This window comes from Apis mellifera, linkage group LG2 (genome assembly GCF_003254395.2).
Source record: "Apis mellifera strain DH4 linkage group LG2, Amel_HAv3.1, whole genome shotgun sequence".
NCBI lineage: Eukaryota > Metazoa > Arthropoda > Insecta > Hymenoptera > Apidae > Apis > Apis mellifera.
Window position 1 is genome coordinate 4,265,053 of NC_037639.1, and position 18,943 is coordinate 4,283,995.

The 18,943-nt window shown below is 33.0% G+C and overlaps 1 protein-coding gene and 1 long non-coding RNA gene across 5 annotated transcripts in view; one reads left to right on the top strand and one right to left on the bottom strand.

The window, feature by feature from the left end:
* Window positions 1–18,943, bottom strand: part of LOC724736 (semaphorin-1A) — a 404,583-nt gene that overhangs the window by 303,538 nt on the left and 82,102 nt on the right. The gene's annotated exons all lie outside the window — the stretch shown is intronic.
* LOC102654107 lies at window positions 10,236–16,796 on the top strand. Its single transcript, XR_003304173.1, has 5 exons — window positions 10,236–10,966; window positions 12,839–13,375; window positions 13,442–13,640; window positions 13,729–13,932; window positions 16,414–16,796. It is a non-coding gene; the product is annotated as an uncharacterized LOC102654107 (long non-coding RNA).

An 18,943-nucleotide genomic window follows, 5' to 3' on the forward strand; every position in this document is an offset into this window, starting at 1 on the left:
GCGCGAGATCGAATTTATATTTTTCCTCGATTGAGAATCTAAGCTTGATTCGATTAATAGAATTGAGATCGGTAAAAATGAATCGTAAAAGATTTTTAATAAGATATCATGTGTGTATACGATAAAATATTATTTTCGCGATAAAACATGCGTAATTCATCTGTCGGTCGACAACACGTTAACACGATTTTGTTTCTCAAAATGATTGATTTCTTTCTGATAAAACGTATTAACAATTACAAAAATGATCTTTATCCCTCTCCATATATAAAATATCGATTATTAATATTTTTGGAGGAGAGAGAGAGGGAGAATCTTTGATTTATTTTAACACTGAAGAGAAATATATATATATATTCTTTCATTTGGAAAGAGATGGAAGAACGATTGGGAAGTGGAATCAGATATCTGCATTCGGGATTAAAGATGGCCTAACCTGGCAATTTATAACGTCACCGGTGGCGCTCTACACCGGATGTCGATTAAATTCCCTGATGGCAGCAGAAGTTGAGGCGCGATTCCGCCCCGGACCAAATGACCGCGTTAATTTCGATCGAAGCTGATAAATGCGCGATACATGTCGTTGAAAGCTTAATGAGATCTCTTTTTACCTATTTTTCTCAATCGCATTTGGATCTCGTAGAAGAGGGGGGGAATTTTATTTTATTTTATTTTATTTTTTATAAAAAAATCAGCAACGAGAATTGTGTCGATAAAATATTTATAAATTACTTTTTTCTATTCCACGTATGTAATTAATTCATCAAAGATGACCCACCAGCATGGCGTCACCAGCAAGTCCAGTCATCAATGCTAGCCCTCATGGCAGCCGACGTGTCAAGGGGTTAACTATTGTAATACGATGGATTAACGAGACCAGTTTTGCGTGCCCCCTATATATAAGCTCAAACAATACTTATTTCGAACATCTAAGAATTTTTATCGCTGCAAATAATTTTTACATATTCGAAAAATTCTAATTTCTCTTCCCAGATTCTAATTTTCCTAGCATTAATTTTTTCCCCTCACTATTTATTCAGTATAATAGAGTTTGAGCGTTCTATTTTTTAACAAAAACAATTTCTCTTAACAAATATCCTTCGATCTAGAAGAATGGTCAAAATAAACAAAATCCGTCCAACTTTTTCAAAAAACTTCGCAACGACGTACACGAGATTATTATTTATCCCCCTCCGTCGTATTTATTGCGGCCATCGCGTGATTTCTGGCACTCAAACTGAAATATCGTCTTCGAATCCGTGTAACCAACGGTTACTGGAGCTGAACCCAAGAGCTCAACCGAATGGCACACGGTGCAACCTTGTGCTGCTCTCTCTCTTTGAAACGAGGCGGAGAAATAAAGACAAAGAGAAAAGAAGAGTCCTTCCTCGTTCACGAATCGCCTTGTTTTCCTCGTGTACGCTTAGTACACACGGCGTATACACGTACACACACCGTGCAAACACGTATACACACCCTGTGCGCGCATTGTCCCGCATTCGAGTCAGGGTCCGCAACCAGTTCCCTCTCTCTCTCTTCTCTTTTTTCCTCCATCTCTTCCTCCCCTTTTCTGTCTCTCTCTCGACACGCGGCCTACCTGTAAAAGCTGTCGAGATCTGGTTTACCTACGTGATTCGCGTTTCCCAACCACCGGCGTGTTTCCACCGACGAAATTGGACCGTCCATTAAGCGGACGATTTTTCTCTTCTCGGTGTTTCTTCTCTTTTTTCTTTTCCTTCTTTTTTCTCTCTCTCTCTCTCTTTCTCCTTGGTCGGTTTGGGGAGAGAAATTGATCGAGAGAAATCGATCATTATGTCCTTTTTTTTTTGTCGGTATGGTAATGGATTAAGGAAGGAATTGGAAGGAACTTTTCAGTTTGCTATCCTCTCGAGTCGAGAGACGCCATTTTGTAGACGATGTTCAAATAAGTTGAGAGATTTAGGGATTGTATTTGTTATGTTAGTTTGTTATTATATTTTGAAAAATTCAGAGAAGGGTTTATTATTACGATTAAAAATTATAGTTTCTTTCTTTTTTTTTTTGATATTTTAGTTTATTATGTTAGTTTCTTATTATATTTTGAAAAATTCAGAGAAGGGTTTATTATTACGATTAAAAATTATAGTTTAAAGTTTCTTTCTTTTTTTTTTTTTTTTGATATTTTAGTTTATTATGTTAGTTTCTTATTATATTTTGAAAAATTCAGAGAAGGGTTTATTATTACGATTAAAAATTATAGTTTGAAGTTCCTTTCTTTTTTTTTTTTTGATATTTTATTCGAAGAGATTCCATCTATGACAGCGGTATAATAATTGCCTTATCTATGATAAAAATTTAAAGTATAAATTTCTCACTCCCACCTGGGATAAACTGCGAAAAGGTTAACCCCTATGGGAATTCGTATCTACGCCGCTTCGTCACTGTCCCGAATTTTCTTCTTTTATTTTGTATTTTCCATTATTTTTCCCCTCTTCTCGCTTGATATTTTGCTCGTCCTTTTTTTTCTCTCTCTCTCTCCTCCCATTGGACAGGAACAATTTAACAAAACGGAGAATGGAATAATTTCGAACGTTACCCGATTCCCCGGGCGCATTATCGCTCGATCAATCGGCCAACGCTTGTGAATTAACCCGTACACTCGTTGTAACACTCGTCGCAGATATGCAATTGCAAAATAAACGATCCTCGTCCTGTGCAAGTTCATTTTCGTGCCGGCCAATTAATTGGCCGTGTAATAGCCGCGGTTCCTGAATTTTCGATGCCTTTTCCAAATATCGAAATATGTTTACGTTAAAAGCGACTTCGTTCATCGAACGCGTAAATGAGAGATAAGATCGATTTCGACACGAGAAAAAATCTTAAATCCTGAAAATTGTATTTAAGGAAGAATGTGGATATAATAAATTAACGATAATTTTGAGATTATTATGCGTAAATGAGATAAGATCGATTTCGACACCACGAGAAAGAATCTTGAATCTTGAAAATTGTATTTAAAGGAGAATGTGGATATAATAAATTAACGATAATTTTGAGATTAACAAAATTTTCAAAAGTAAATATTATTTAAGAAGGATTTTATTTAATTTTTAACGATTGAATTCGAAGGGGAGGGGAGGAAGGAAATAAGTTGAGATTAATAGTGGGAAATTGATATAATTTCGAAAAGTAAATAGCATTGGAAGATGCCCGTTCCATTTAACGTTTAAATTACGGGCAAACGCTTGAATTTCACGGTATGAATAAAATATTTATTTTCCGTTTAAAATGCGATAAAACTTAAGAATAACCGCGTTCCACTTTTTCCTTATTCTTTGGAACAAAGAACTGGAGAATGAACTCGAGTTTGTTATATTTTAACAAGTAGTGTGATTCGATCCTTAAATAAAAATTAATTTAACGTTAAAATTTTTAAATTATAGAAATTCTTATTTCAACCCAAAAAGAAATTCATTTCAATTTTGGAAATAAAAATTCTACGGCTCCAATCTTTCTTCCTTTCAAATGTATATTGGAGAATTTTCGAGGTATTTTGCTAATTGATAGACGCATGTATGTATTTAAATCTCTTCAAGAGCTTCATTTTAATTGCGCGTATTTTTATGCAATTTGAATGAAGTTTTTTTTAAATATATCCTTCGTTCTACTCTTTGTAAACAATTTGCTTATATTGCAAATTCTACAATATTCCAAGTATGATTATTATTCATCTTAGAATCGAACAACGAAAAATTTAACGATGGAGTTAATATCGATTATGATATATAATATTTTTCGACAACATCTTATTGCGAGGGAATTTTAATTTTTTAATTAAATTCAAAATTATTAAGAGTACGTAAACGTGTGTGTACGAAATAAAATTGATAAACACGGTGTACGAAGTAAAAAATTGCACGAATAAATACATTTTATTTAAAAAACAAGTCGGAGAAGAATATTAAAATTTACGTTATTCGAAAGAGGGAATGTCAGAAAAACGTGAAACGAGATTGTTAACGAATTATTTTTACCGTAATTTCGAAAGAATGGTCGTTGGTTGAACGAGAGATGAAAAGAAATGAAAAACATCAATTATTTCAACTTAATTAATACTCGTCGAGATAATTAATGCCCCTATTAAAAATTAAACAACATTTCCTTCGAAAAAACGACTTGAAATAACGTCTCAAATACCTTTATCAAACAATTATAAAACGATATTTCTTTTCTTTCCCTCCTTTTTTTTTTATTATCGTTAATTCAATAGAAACATTTTCCTCAACCACTCACGAATGATTAATTTCACTTGCCTGCAAATTTTTAATTTCAATTTCAAAACTTCCTCGCATCTACAAATAATTTTTCAAAAAGAAACGCGATTAATCTAGAGATCGCGTTGATAAGTTTCTCGGATTGTAAAATATTCGTGTATCGACTTCGAACTACAAAGTTTTCCCAGGATTACGATTTTCATTTCGTCCCAAGCTCGGATATCGAAAGTTATAATAATCCTTTCTCTCTCTCTCTCTCTCTCAGAGAGAAGGTTTTAAATAAAACCTCGAAATCGTCATCGTCCACGTTGCACAATTTCCCTACCTTACATCTTAAAACTTCCATTTCCAGTTATTAGCCGTTTTCACCCGCTTCGATCCGTACCACCTGCGACCATTTCGAATAAACGTGGCATTAATGGAACGTATAAAAAGGACGGGGCGACGATTTAAAAGCTACAAGAACGGAAACCGGACCCGTTTCCTTCTTCGCAAAACCTCTCCGCGGCGAGGGAATAAAATAAATAGAAATAAGAGAAGGAAAAACAGGCTTTTCCTTCCTCTAACAACCTTCGATTCGTGAATGAAAGAACGAGGGAGACAGGTTGCCAAATTTTTAAAACGATCCTCGAGCTGAATTGTACAATCTCTAGTAAAAAAATTGTTTTCCAATTTTCACAATGCTCATCGTAAATTTGGAATATTTTCATTATCATTTGAGCAAATATAATAATAAAGTTCAATATACAAGATTAAATATTGCAAATATACAAATTATACAAAATATATTAAAATAAATATACAAATTTTTCGATGAACTTTCAAATACTTTCACGAAATATAAAAATTGTGAAGAGATTGTCACAAATTTTTAACTCGATCCATCGTGAAGTAAAAAATTTCGCGTCCCAAATTGCTTGATTAATTTCGAGGGAGCAGTCTTTCGAATCCCTTTCGAAAAATGGAGGCCGATTGCGCAGGGATATAACGCTTCGACGAGGCTGTAAAAACAGTCACAATCGAGAGAAAGAGAGAGGGAGAGAGAGAGATCGAGTTTCGCAATCGCGAACCGGTTACGTTAATCCCACAATCTCGTTCGACACGGTTCGCCAGCCGAGCTGGAAACAGCTCGATGACTGCTAGGCGACGATTCATCTCCTCTCGCATCATCAATGACTCGGTGGCCTTCGAGTATTTCTTCGAGTGGCTCGTGACGCTCGAATGAGGCAATCTGTCGCGGATCGCGATTAGAAACGTGCCTTGGATGCACGGTTGGTTGGGGCAGTTGGAGTTGAGTGGAAGTTGCATATATTCTTATCCACCGTTTCGAAGAGGTGGATTGATCGAAACGAACGACTCTGAACTTGATCGATTATTTTCAATATCATATAATTTTCAAATCGATTTCATAAATAATATTTGAAGAAACATATTTATAAAATTCGTGTTAATTAAATTTTTATCAAACTCGTTCGTCGAGAATTAATATTTCGTTTCTAAAAATTTGGTGATTGGATCCCAACGTATTGAATTCGAACGGATGGAAGAATATTTCTAAACGTCTCCGATTGATCCATCCATTATCAAAATTTCAAACAACGACATTTAAACGATCCTCTCCGTCCACCTATCAAAATTCCTCGTATCGATCATCCTCGAATACACCGACCAATACACTCCCGTCATTCCCTCCATACATCTTCCAACCAACTCCCCTCTCTTTCTCTCTCTCTCTTTTATTTCGATAAATACACCGCTCTACTTTTTCCACCCCTCGAGAGAGAATCATCGGGACCTTGACGATACACCGAAAGAAAGAGAAGAAACGACAGAACGATGAAGGAACGATGACGAATCGACGACGGGTGCAACCGACACCGAATCGCTTTTTTCCCAGGTGACAAATGTTCGCCATGCTCGAGAAGCGCCCCATCGTTAACGCGAGAGAGGGAGAGAGAGGGAGAGAGTTAGTGTGGATTTTCTCGATCATATTCGACACGCTGAAAGGAGCCGTCGTTACGGGGTTGGGTGTTTCCTCGCCTTCGAAACGATGCCCCTGCACGATGTATAGATGTTATTAGGTTGATCGATGTTAGGGACGAGGAGAGAGGGTTGCTTTTTTTAAGGGAGGCGATATCAATTTCACACGGAGAAAATAAGGGGGTAATCATTCTGGTAATGTCGCATCTTTTTCACCAAATGATAATAGCGTGTAATAATATCGAAGAGAATGGATCGATGAGGATCCATTGTAAGAGTATTAAAGTTTTAGGAGATTTGATATCATTTTTTTCGATATTTATCGAATGAAGAGGGATATGATTTGATTTTTGTTTTTAAACGTTATGATGGAAATTAAGTAATATAAGAAAAGAATCCATTGTAAGAGTATTGAAGTTTTAGGAGATTTGATATCATTTTTTCGATATTTATGGAATGAAGAGGGATATGATTTGATTTTTGTTTTTAAACGTTATGATGGAAATTAAGTAATATAAAAGAAAAAGAATCCATTATAAGAATATTAAAGTTTTAGGAGATTTGATATCATTTTTTTTCGATATTTATCGAATAAAGAGGGATATGATTTGATTTTTAAACGTTATGATGGAAATTAAGTAAGATGAGAAAAGAATGGATAAATAAAAGACTTTAATTTTCTTAGTTTTGTAAATTGATGTGTCACGATATTATAATTTTTGACAACTTTTTAAAGCGTGTTATGAGTTTGTATATCGAAGATGTATTTCTGGGAATTATTTGACAAAATGTAATCAAGCGAAATAATGTGTTAGGAAATAAAATAAAATTGTTATTTCGAATTAATATTTTATGCGAAATATATATCGCCTCGCTTTTGTATTTTATTAATAAGATACTGGAAGATTTAATGGAAATCTTATATGGGATACTATGTTTACGGCTTTGCAACATACGTTTGAAAATAAAATAGGAAACAAGTAATGGATTCTTTTGTGAATATTGAATTGGAAAATATGTATATGGGTATATCTTTATGAATTTTAAATCGATAATTGTATATCGTATTCCTGTTATAAAATGAAGAATAATAACACGTGTTGGGAATAAATATTCAGTGATCGATTTTTTCAAAAAAAATGTTAGTATTTTTACCGAAAGAAAATCTCAAAAATCAATGATTTTATTCGAGATGTAAATCAATATTCTCTTTATTTCTGTTTAATATTTTTTAATATTTTAACGATAAATTAAAAAGTAATCTCTTTACGTTTATTATAAATGGATAAAATTGATTATAGGAATAATTAATGAAGATTTCGTTCAACTTGATATGATTGAATTTGAAACGGATAATCTTGAAATATAATATTGTAAAATACTTTTTAAATAAGTCTTTGATTTTCAAGATACAAATACTGTTATTAATTTTTTTTGATAATGGAATATAAAATTGCATTACCAAGATATTCTTTTATCGGGAAAATATTTACTTTTCACATAATAATATAGTAGCATTATAAACGATAAATTATTTAAACTAATTAGCAATATAAATTTTCATCTTATATCGATGTCCAAGTTTTTAAAATTAATTAATAATTCGTAAAAGAAAATGCATAAAAGATAAAGGTGATATCTTGGTGCAGAGGGGAAAAGTTCTTCGAAGGGAAATCCATCTGAAAATTTAAAAACTCTAAGAAGCTATGAAACTCGATAAAAAAAGAAAAATCTCGAGATAGAAAAATATATTCGTAAATAAAAATGAAAGAATATATATCGTATCGTAAGGCTCGAAAACTTATCCTTTATTATAAGCTATATTTTATAAAATAACGAATATCTTCCCCCCCTTCCCCCTCCAAACTAACACTTGTTATGAAATAAGACAAGTTGCAAACTTTTTTAAATTCATCAACCGTGCTGTTCCGCATACTTTGCTTATTTTCAACTTACTCGATCATATTCTCCTCGAGTTTAAAAACTTTCTCAGTATTGAGAGAGAAAAAAAGAATTCGTAATATTTTTTAATGTCGCGTACAAATTTTTTTTCTCGAGTAAACTTTTTACTTTTTAACGTACGATGCAAATTAAATATATATATATATATATATATATATATATATATATATATATATATATATATATATATATAGCGATTCAATACGCGGTAACAACAGCATCAATTTCGAACGATAATTCTTTTAAAAAATTATAAAAAAAGAGATTAACAGCAAACGTGTTATTATATTATTATATTATTACGAGCGTGTACGCGGCGAACGGAATGTCGACACGAAAGGCAACACGGAACGCGGCAAGGAAATAACAATATCGGTCGACATTGATATCCAAAATATCGATTCGACGCAGTCGCTTTCCGGACGCGGAGCGGAGCGGACGTGTTTCCCCTTCGCTCCTCGAAAGAATATCGCATTGTTCAGTAAATTGGTCAGTCTCGCGCAAAAATTTATAAATTAATCAATTGTTTATAACTATATACAAGTACTGTTGATTAATTATTGTAAAAATTATTAAATAAAGACACGTTATGGGAGAAAGAGTGGTCAAGAGTGCGGTATTTTATTCTAAGATTACGCAAAATGATTAATCGTTTAAAAAATTATATCCCAATGATCTCAAATTTGTAATATATTCCATTCCAAAGTGAAAAATTTTCTCGATTATCAATTAGAAATAACAAAATCCATACTTTTCCAACATTTGTTTTTTTTTCCTTTATTTTTACTAAAACTTTAATATAATATTTTTATATAAAAATATTATACAAAGTTATGTATGTTATTATTCATAAATTTTATTCGATCAAAACGTATATAATTTCTTTTTATTAAAAAGACAGACAGACAGATAGACAGAGAGAGAAAAAGGAATATTTTTTTTTCTTCATTTTTACTAAAACTTTATTTAAAACTAATATTAAAACTAATATTATTAACTTTGTATAATATTTTTATATAAAAATAGTATAATTTAGTAATAGTTTTATATAAAAATATTATAATATTATGATATTATATTATAATATCATAATATTATATAAAAATCGAATAAAATTTATGAATAATAACATATATAACTTTGTATAATATTTTTATATAAAAATAGTATAGTTTAGTAATAGTTTTATATAAAAATATTTTTATATAAAAATATTATACAAAGTTATATGTTATTATTCATAAATTTTATTCGATCAAAACGTACATAATTTCTTTTTATTAAAAAGACAGACAGACAGACAGAGAGAGAGAGAGAAAGAGGAATACTTTTTTTTTCTTCATTTTTACTAAAACTTTAATATTATTAACTTTGTATAATATTTTTATATAAAAATAGTATAGTTTAGTAATAGTTTTATGTAAAAATATTTAGTAATTTTAATAATAGTTTTATATAAAAATATTTTTATATAAAAATATTATATAAAGTTATATATATTATTATTCATAAATTTTATTCGATTAAAACGTACATAATTTCTTTTTATTAAAAAGGATTAGACAGACAGACAGACAGACAGACAGAGAGAAAGAGAAAGAGGAACACTTACTTTTTTTTTTTCATTTTTAAAACTTTAGTACTTCATTTCTAAAACTTTAATACTATTGACTTTGTATAATATTTTTATATAAAAATAGTATAGTTTACTAATAGTTTTATATAAAAATATTTTTATATAAAAATATTATACAAAGTTATGTATATTATTACTCATAAATTTCATTCGATCAAAATGTACATAATTTCTTTTTATTAAAAGGACAGACAGACAGACAGACAAACAGAGAAAGAGGAATACTTTTTTTTCTTCATTTTTATTAAAACTTTAATATTATTAACTTTGTATAATATTTTTATATAAAAATATAGAATATAATATTTTAATTATATATAAAAATATTATACAAAGTTATATATATATTATTACTCATAAATTTCATTCGATTAAAATGTACATAATTTCTTTTTATTAAAAGGACAGACAGACAGACAGACAGAGAGAGAGAGAGGGAAAGAGAGAGAGAGAGAGAGATCTAGAAAGCATTCAAGTTTGACAAATGGCGATCGACACCTCGCGAGAAGAGTACACAGTTATTATATTTGAATCGTGCATGCAGCGGATATCACGACGAGGATATCACGACGACCTCATTTCCGTCCACTTGGAATCGTAACGTCGCAATATATTGTATCGAGAACGATACAGGAAAGGGTTATTTTTCGTTCTATTCGTAATTAAAACCTTTCTTCATCGTCCATTTCGATTCGAGGAACACGTTGACGTTGATAGCTTTTTGAAATCGAGATTTTTTTTTGAGAGAGAGATAATGTATCTTGCGAATTCTTCTTTGCTCGTCGCAACATTTTAACAGATTTTTCTGACGCGTGTATAAAGAAGGTTTTGATTACGTTATCATTCGAAGAATTATACTTATTATCTTTGTACGATAACAACAGATAACAGTATATCTGAGAATATACGGTGAATCACGGTGAAATTTTTCTTCGATTCTTTATAATTTTTGTTAAATGTGGGATTATTATTCTTAATAATTAGGGAGTGGTTCTCTCTCTCTCTTTTTTTTTTTTTAGGTTCAAAGGAATGCGTGTAAGAAACGGGGAAAGTTATTGCGAAGAGAAAAGTTAGTCGACTGACTTCTCAGGCAGGAACATCAATCTGGATTTATACTTATGGTAGACACTGCTAGGTAGGTTTTTATATTGGAAAGGAATGTAGATCTCTTAGATGTGAAGTTTTTTTCTATTATCATAAGGAATAATGACTATATCTATTAGAAAGTTTCTAATTCTCGAATAAGAAAGGTATGCAGCAACGAAATTCTTAATCGAAGCAATAGAAAAATCTTTCTATAGATATTGAAAAAGAAAAGAAAAGAAAAATCGATTAGGAAAAATTTGAGTGAACTCGAAATAAAAGGAAGATTAAATTTAAAAATCGAATTCAAACAATTTTCGATTTTCGTTTAAAAATTCATACTGGGAAAAAAAATAACATTTCCTCCATTTTTCTTCTTCAAAAAATATCAAACATACTCGCACGCGGTTGCAATCTTATAAATCTCAGTCAATTCGGTATAACCGGCATCCGGCGGTCATTTTCTCAATTGCGTGTCAATTTGCCTTCGACACACATTCCCATAAATAGAAACCTGACTGCATGATATCCAGGTTAAAATAATTCTCCTCTTCAATTGATCGAACCTCCGCCGACTCTCTAAAATTCCCCCTTTTTCCATAAAATTTCGTTTCGTGAATAGATAAATATTATCGTCTTACAAAAATCGAACACATTTCCTTCCACATATTTTTCACAATTATTATTCAACCACGTTTCCATCTTCAGAGCAATTTCGAAATAATGAACGAACATAAGACTCGATTCGTGAGGGATCCATAAAGATATCGCGCTCAAAGTAATCGAAAAAAGGTTAAAAAGTTTCGAGGACACTTGAATAATTCGAAACAGTTCGAAATTTTTATTGCAAACGTACGATGAATCATTAGAATTGTCTCGAATTGTCTTCCTTGTTTCGTTCCATCATTCCTTTATTCGTGATTCACGTGTAATATAAAAAAATATTCATTTAATTCCTGTTTGATGTCGTAAATAACGTTTCTATCCTCTGATGATCGATATTTTCCATTCGAATCGTTAAAGAAAATCGAGGAAGAGGATCGTGAATTATTTCAAAAATAACACGTGGGCGTAATATATATATATATACATCTCTATAAGTACAAAAAGCCGTGAACAAATTGGCGAGTAATGTAATAATCGTGTCGTTTATTATATCACGGTATTAGAATAAGTTACATCAGTTGGTTAAATATATTACGTTAGACTTTATTAATCCTCCTGTTACCATTCGTCCATGTATTGCCAATGTGGAATAAATTAGCGCGAAGTCGATTACGAAAACGGCACTTTAACTTAAGTGGAAAATGTTCGTTCAATATTCATCCTTCTGATTCGTGCGGAGGAGGGGAGGGGGGAGGGTAATTCTTAGGGAATGATCTGGGTGAACGGAAGTGCTGGGTTATCGCTCGAAAGATGGAATGGACTGGTTGTAACATTCTGAAAAAAAAAGAAAAATTGTTGTATAATCGAGATATTGTACTTTTTTTATTAAAAGTTTAATTTACGAGATATTGAAAATTTGTTAAATTTTTTCGAAAATAATTTCGAACTATGCGATGTATATTTAATTAAGAATCCCGGTCATTTGTATCTCATCGAAATTCGGATTGATTTTAAAATTAAATATATCTCGTTTCGTAATCGTTTTTTCGAATTTGTATCACGCGTGATTCTTCTTCGATATACTCAAATAACAAATATCACAAGTCTTTTATTATCCCTCGTACATCAATTCTTTCTTTCCCAAAATATTTCTATTCAGAAAGGTTTAAAAATAATTCGATCAAATATCTCTAATTAAATAAACATCGTCAACCTCGTTTAAACTATAAAAAAAAAAACTTCTGAATAGAATCCATCTCTATCATTCCAAACGATGTATCGTGAAAATAATCTATAATTTTTAATCTAATTCTCCTAGAAACCATCCAACCTGCCCAATTCTTCGGGACACACACACATCTCATCGTTTATACTTGCTTGTGCAACGAGATCGCGACGCGTAAACCCTTCATACCGATCCAGAGCCCGCTAACACAACGATAACCTCGGCCGAGGATTAGCCAAGTGTCCCCTCAATTATGGAAATTGTTTTTACTCGAGCGGAAAACGCTTGCGGTTACGAGCGGCCGTTAGACGAACGGCTCCATACAGTTGAACACCGAGGAGGGGAGAAAAAGAAGGAGAAAGAGGGGGAGAGAAAAAGGGAAAGTGCGTGTGTTACATTTCCTCTCTAATGGAAATTGTCCGATTTGCAAATCGTCGGTCTGGCTAACTGGTTGGTAGAGCAGGTGATCGTGAAAAACGCACCTTCGAGTCGTTTTATCGTGGGAGGAGGGAGGGGGATATTAAAGAAAAATATTTGCGAATAACCAACGACGATCCTTTCATCGATGGATCTCTGACTGATGGTTCTTTTGTGGCCGGGGTTACGAGGACTTTGATGACGATCTTTTGGGTAAAATATAAAAGGAGGCTTGTTTATTCGGATTGGAAATTAAAATTGGTTTCTGTCTCGTTTCAGAAGGGATTTTTTTTTTGAAATTATTCGTCGAGTAATAGAGCGAGGAAAGAGTATCATTGAATGTATACCGAGATATAATGGAAAAGAAATAGAGTGGAAGATGAATTTTATTGGAATGAGAAATTTTATATTGGATGGAGGTGAAAATCTTTGGGAGATTGGAAAGTCACTTTTTTCACGAGCTCTGCACTTATCACGTGTATGTGATTGTAATGGATATTAAAGTCTTATAGACGATGCAATATTTTTATAAGTTTAATACAAATTGTTGGTTTTAATAATAACAGGTTCCGTTTTATTTGCGAACATTAATAGTAAAATATTGAGAAAACAATTTTATGTGGATAAGAACGTGGGTATATATTTGAAAAAAGGAACGAATGAATTTGTACAAATAATTATATAATAGCATCGATAACGACGTGAAATCTTGACAGCACGCATGGTACAAATTCTAACAATCTTGCTGCAAACTCAACTCTTTTCGAAAGGTAATGGTATTTAATCTCGTCGTTTGTAATTTCATCCTTAAACCACTGTTATATAGCTAAAACGTGTTCAAATATTCGACTAATATATATAAAATATACGCGTCACGTTACCCTCTATGTGTTTTATATCGCCATAAAACTATTGTCCACAAATAGAATCTCGATTTTTCTCGTATAAAAATTGAGAAAAAAAATTGAAAATTTTACCATCAAAACTTTCTCGAGAGATAGAGAAAACCATCCCATTTAAATCGCTTTTTGAATATCGCTTATCCCGATATCTCAAAATCTCTTATCTTAAAACAATAAAATTAAACAAATTTAAATCACGGGAACAGATCATTACAATTGCAAAATGTGTTATTCATAAATAAAATTCGAATTTTTCGCGTAAAAATCGCGAGAATAGATTAAAATTTTTGTCCTCAAAATCCGCTTAAGAAATAGAGGGAGTCATGCCATTGAAGTCCCTTTTTGAATTATCCCGATATCTCAATCGGTTGCCGAGATATAAGGGCTCAAAGTATCCGTAACGCTCGAGACCGGGCGGAAATTATGAATGGGACCGCGACCCACTGACCTACTTATTTTTCTTGGAAATGCGTACTATGCATTTCTAGGAATCGCGTCTGCCGTTTGTCTGCAATTTGGGATAGGTCAGCGAGCGGAGGTGGGAGCGAGAGGTCCGAGTAAGCGAAAAGGACGGGGATAATAAACGATTAAAAATTACCTTTTGCTTTACACGACGATATCTCGGCAACCGGAAGTCGTATCGGGATAAATGAAAAAGCGTTTTAAAGGGCAAGGTTCCCCGCTTCCAACGATCGCTCGTTCGTTGACCGGAAGTCATTATCTTCGGAGTTACAGCGATTTAAAATTTTGTCAATTTTAATAAGATTTTAATCCGCTTTAAGGTAAATGATCGGAGAGTATTCTTTTCTTTACGCGACGATATCTCGGCAACCGGAAGTCGTATCGGGATAAATGAAAAAGCGTTTTAAAGGGGGAGGTTCCGCGCTTCCAACGATCGTTCATTCGTTGACCGGAAGTCATCGTATTTGGAATTATAGCGGTTCAAAATTTTACTAATTTTAACAGAGTTTCAATAGAGTTTTAAGATAAATTATGGAATAAATATATTTATTTTTTTAAAAAGTTTATGTTAATTAGTTTATTGTGTTGATTAATCAAATGGGAATTTGTTAGACGTTTATGTAAAATATGCGAAGCATACGTAGTAGAAAGATATGTATTCTCATGAAAATTTCATCGTTACACGTTTAATGAAAAACAGTAGCGAATATAATTCTCGATAAAATATGAGATTGTCACACGAGAAACTTGCACAGACAGCGTACGTGCATCAAGTGCATCAGCACTTGAAAATAAATAGAAGTAAATTGAAGAAACAGGAGCGTCAAATGAAGACAAGTATATTAGGGTTTACTTGGGTCAGCTGCGATTCATTTTATGCTATTCTGCTATTTTACGAGTAAAATAAAGTTCCAAGAATGTTACATAAAAGATTCAACGCAATATGTGTGGATCCTAAAATAATTTCGATAATATCTTTATCAAACGTTTTCCAAAATAAAAATAGAATTGCAAATTGATTTGTATTTTCTTTTCAAAATTACTCTCCTTCCAATTCTAAAATAACTTTGTATTTCTATATTAGAATCTCCGTTTCCAATTCAATTCGTGTCTTCTTTCCAGAATTTCTTTCTAATGAAAATTTTCTGTAATAGACCTTCCAATATTTATATTTTTCTTGTAAAAAATTTTTAATACGCGTGTACATTTTTTTCCCAGTTTTCAAAAATTTCTATTCTTGTTAAAACGGAATACATAGATACAGATAATCAAATACAGTTAAAAATAAATCTTTGTTGATGTTTCAAGTGTTCAATAAAAAAAAAAGAAAATATAAAACGTATCTTATCACTCGAAACATTCTGTTGGTGTACAACAATAAAAGAAACAATGCACGCAGAAAAAGTTAATATTCAATCCTGATGCACATGATTCGTTTAATATTTCGTGTAATTGATGGATTTGCATACGAATCACGTATTTCTACTATTTTCAAAGAAAAATAAGGGGCGAGGAGAACTTTTCAAGATCGATTTATAACGTAATTTTTGCCTTTATATTTACGCCGCCAACATTTCAATTTCCCACATCTTTTTCACATTTTTTCCCCGAGAATCGTCAAAGAAAATTAGCCAGAACTAGCTAGCTAATGCGAAGAACTTTTTTTCCCCAAGAAAGAGTGCTCAACCCTTCTCGACTCTAGCTCTTTTTTACCAACATCTCGTAGTAGCACCCTCCATTTAATTCTAAAACTCAAAATTCGCTTATCGACGTTCCAAATTAACAATTATTAAATAAAGTTTAACACTTTTCATCCCACATTTCATTACTATCAATTTTATACAAAGATAAAAATCTCCTCTTATTGATCATCTTGAATCATTTCAGATAGATTGGAACGGAGCCACATAAAATGTTCGTGTCAAAGTCCCGGAATAAGATATCCTCCGCAGCGTTGCACGATGATGAGAGAATTAGGCGGAGCGAGCAAAGTATCCCTCTTGTCCCCAACGCCTGTCCCAAAGGAGACCTCGGTAACGCATAGTACATGGTGGAACAGAACAGGTAGTTAGTCCGACCTCGTGTTTAATACCGTGTTCACACATTGGCCACAGCTATATACCGCTAAACAAAGCAATATGTATCCACCTGAATTGGCGAGAATGGCTGATGAACAATTGAGACGTAACTAGAGGAGAGGCGAATATATGAAAATAATGGCAAGCGAAACTTTTAATTCGATCAAAAGAATCTTTTTGATGGAAAGATATATTTCGTTTATTCGATCCAACTGATATATATATATATATATATATATATATATATATATATATACATTGAATTATCATGGAATATAATAATTATTCATTCACAGGTGTGAACGTAGCATAAATATTTGATTTCTCGAAATTTGAATCGCATCAATGAATAATATTGCTCGTCAGGATTAGTTGGAACAGTACTCGAGGACTCATTCTGGCGTGCTTCCTCCTACAATTTGAGCCAGCTTTGCGGTTTCAAACTCCTGTTACAGGATCCATATAACCTGCTCCCTAACAACATTAACTTTTAATCTTCCTTTGAAAAGAAAAAAGAGAATTGACATAACGAATTTTATAAAAAGAAACTAAATTATGAACAACACGTGGCATAGGCACGAATTAAAAGAGCAAGCGTGGGAGTTGCAACGTGGCTGAGAAACAGGATAGAAGAAAGAGCGTGTAGTTTCGGTATCATGAAAAGTGAAGATGAAAGTATATATATATATGCAGAGAGAAGAGACAAAGTGGGAGGATATCGCACGCGAGCTCGCGTGATCAGCATGGACGTGTGCATCGTGGACAAAGAACGAGAGAACGTGGGGAGGGGGAAGGACATGGAGGGATGATGGAGGAGGAAAGAGGAGAGAAGCCCTTCCACGTGTAATATAGTAATAACCGCGTGGAGAAGCTTTATCGGTACACCGGCCCCTTTATTTATTATTCATCTCGAGTCCACGGGACGAGATCTCGTCCTCCTCTTCTGGAATAAAGAACGGGTTAACCCCCCTTCTCGTTCCCTTCTCGAGAAGAGCGCAGTTCGGTTCGTTCAGGATTTGTCTTCTACGATTGTCTTCTTTTTTAAGAAGATCCTTAGAAAGGAATGTTAGGATTGTGATGGAATTGTTGAGAATTTTAGAAATATATATATTGGAGAAAGTTTGAGATTAAAATTGTGATGGAATTTTGTTCATAAATGTATTATTTTTTGAGATTAAAGATTGTTGAAGATTGTGTTACGCCAGAGAAGTTATTCCCTTTTTCGGTTAATTTATGATTTATGGATGTCACGCGTCTTGCCCTTACTTTGCAGGGATAAAGAGGTGAATAGGTAAGATAAGAAAGAGTGTAAAATATGGGACATGCATGGGTTAATAAAACGTGATTCGATTTGATCTTTAATTTTGTCTTCATCGATCGTTTTCAATATAGAAAAAAGTCGCGTTGATGTTTACAATTTTCATAAAGAATGGGGGGGAAAGGAAATTCGTTGTACATCTCTTTTTAGTTACTTTACGAATCCTACTAAAGTTTCAAATAAATTTTCAGTTTCAGTAAAGTTTCCCTTGTCAGAGGCAGGCCAAGGAAATTGCTCGGTTGCCGAGTTTCCACATCCAACCCTTCGCATTCGCCAAAACATTTTCTGAAACTGGATGGGAAGGGGCTAATGAGAAGTAGTTTTCTCCATCCGGGAAGAAGTCAGATTGTGTATCCGAGGAAATCGAACTCTGCGAGGAACAACTTTTAGAAGAAGACTGATCGGACAATCTTTGCACAATTCTCATCTCTAAGGAAAAACCACTCCCTTCGATGGATCTCCCTTCAATTCCAACTCTGTGGAAGAATTTTTTCTTCCTCTTTATTTACTAAATTTATCAAATTATACGCGTATACTAAAATGATTTCTATTCAGTTTCATTTAACACGCGCAATATTAGACATACTTTCTGCAGAGACACAAATCACAATGAGAAACAAGGAACTGATAATAGAATATTCAAACAAGAAGAAACTTTCTATATATATATCGATTCTAAACGAGATTTCTTTCTAAAACTCGCGTTCTCCCGGCCAGTATAAATTTTTCAAAGCTAATCCAACGTAACACGCCCCCTCCTCGAGAATCGAAGAAAATTAAATTACCGTCAAAATCTTGGAACGCGTAATCCATTGCTGGTAAAAAATAAATCGTCCATCTTCGGCCGTCCAACCCTCTTCGCCGCTCGAATCGTGAAAACTACGAGCGACACGAGAGGTTGGAAAGGTTGGAGAACCACGCGACGCAAACTTGGAAAAGGATGCACGAGGAGGGAGGAAGGAGAGGGTAGCGAAACTCGAGCGGAATCTTAAATCAATGGACCGTGTTACTCGGTTTAATT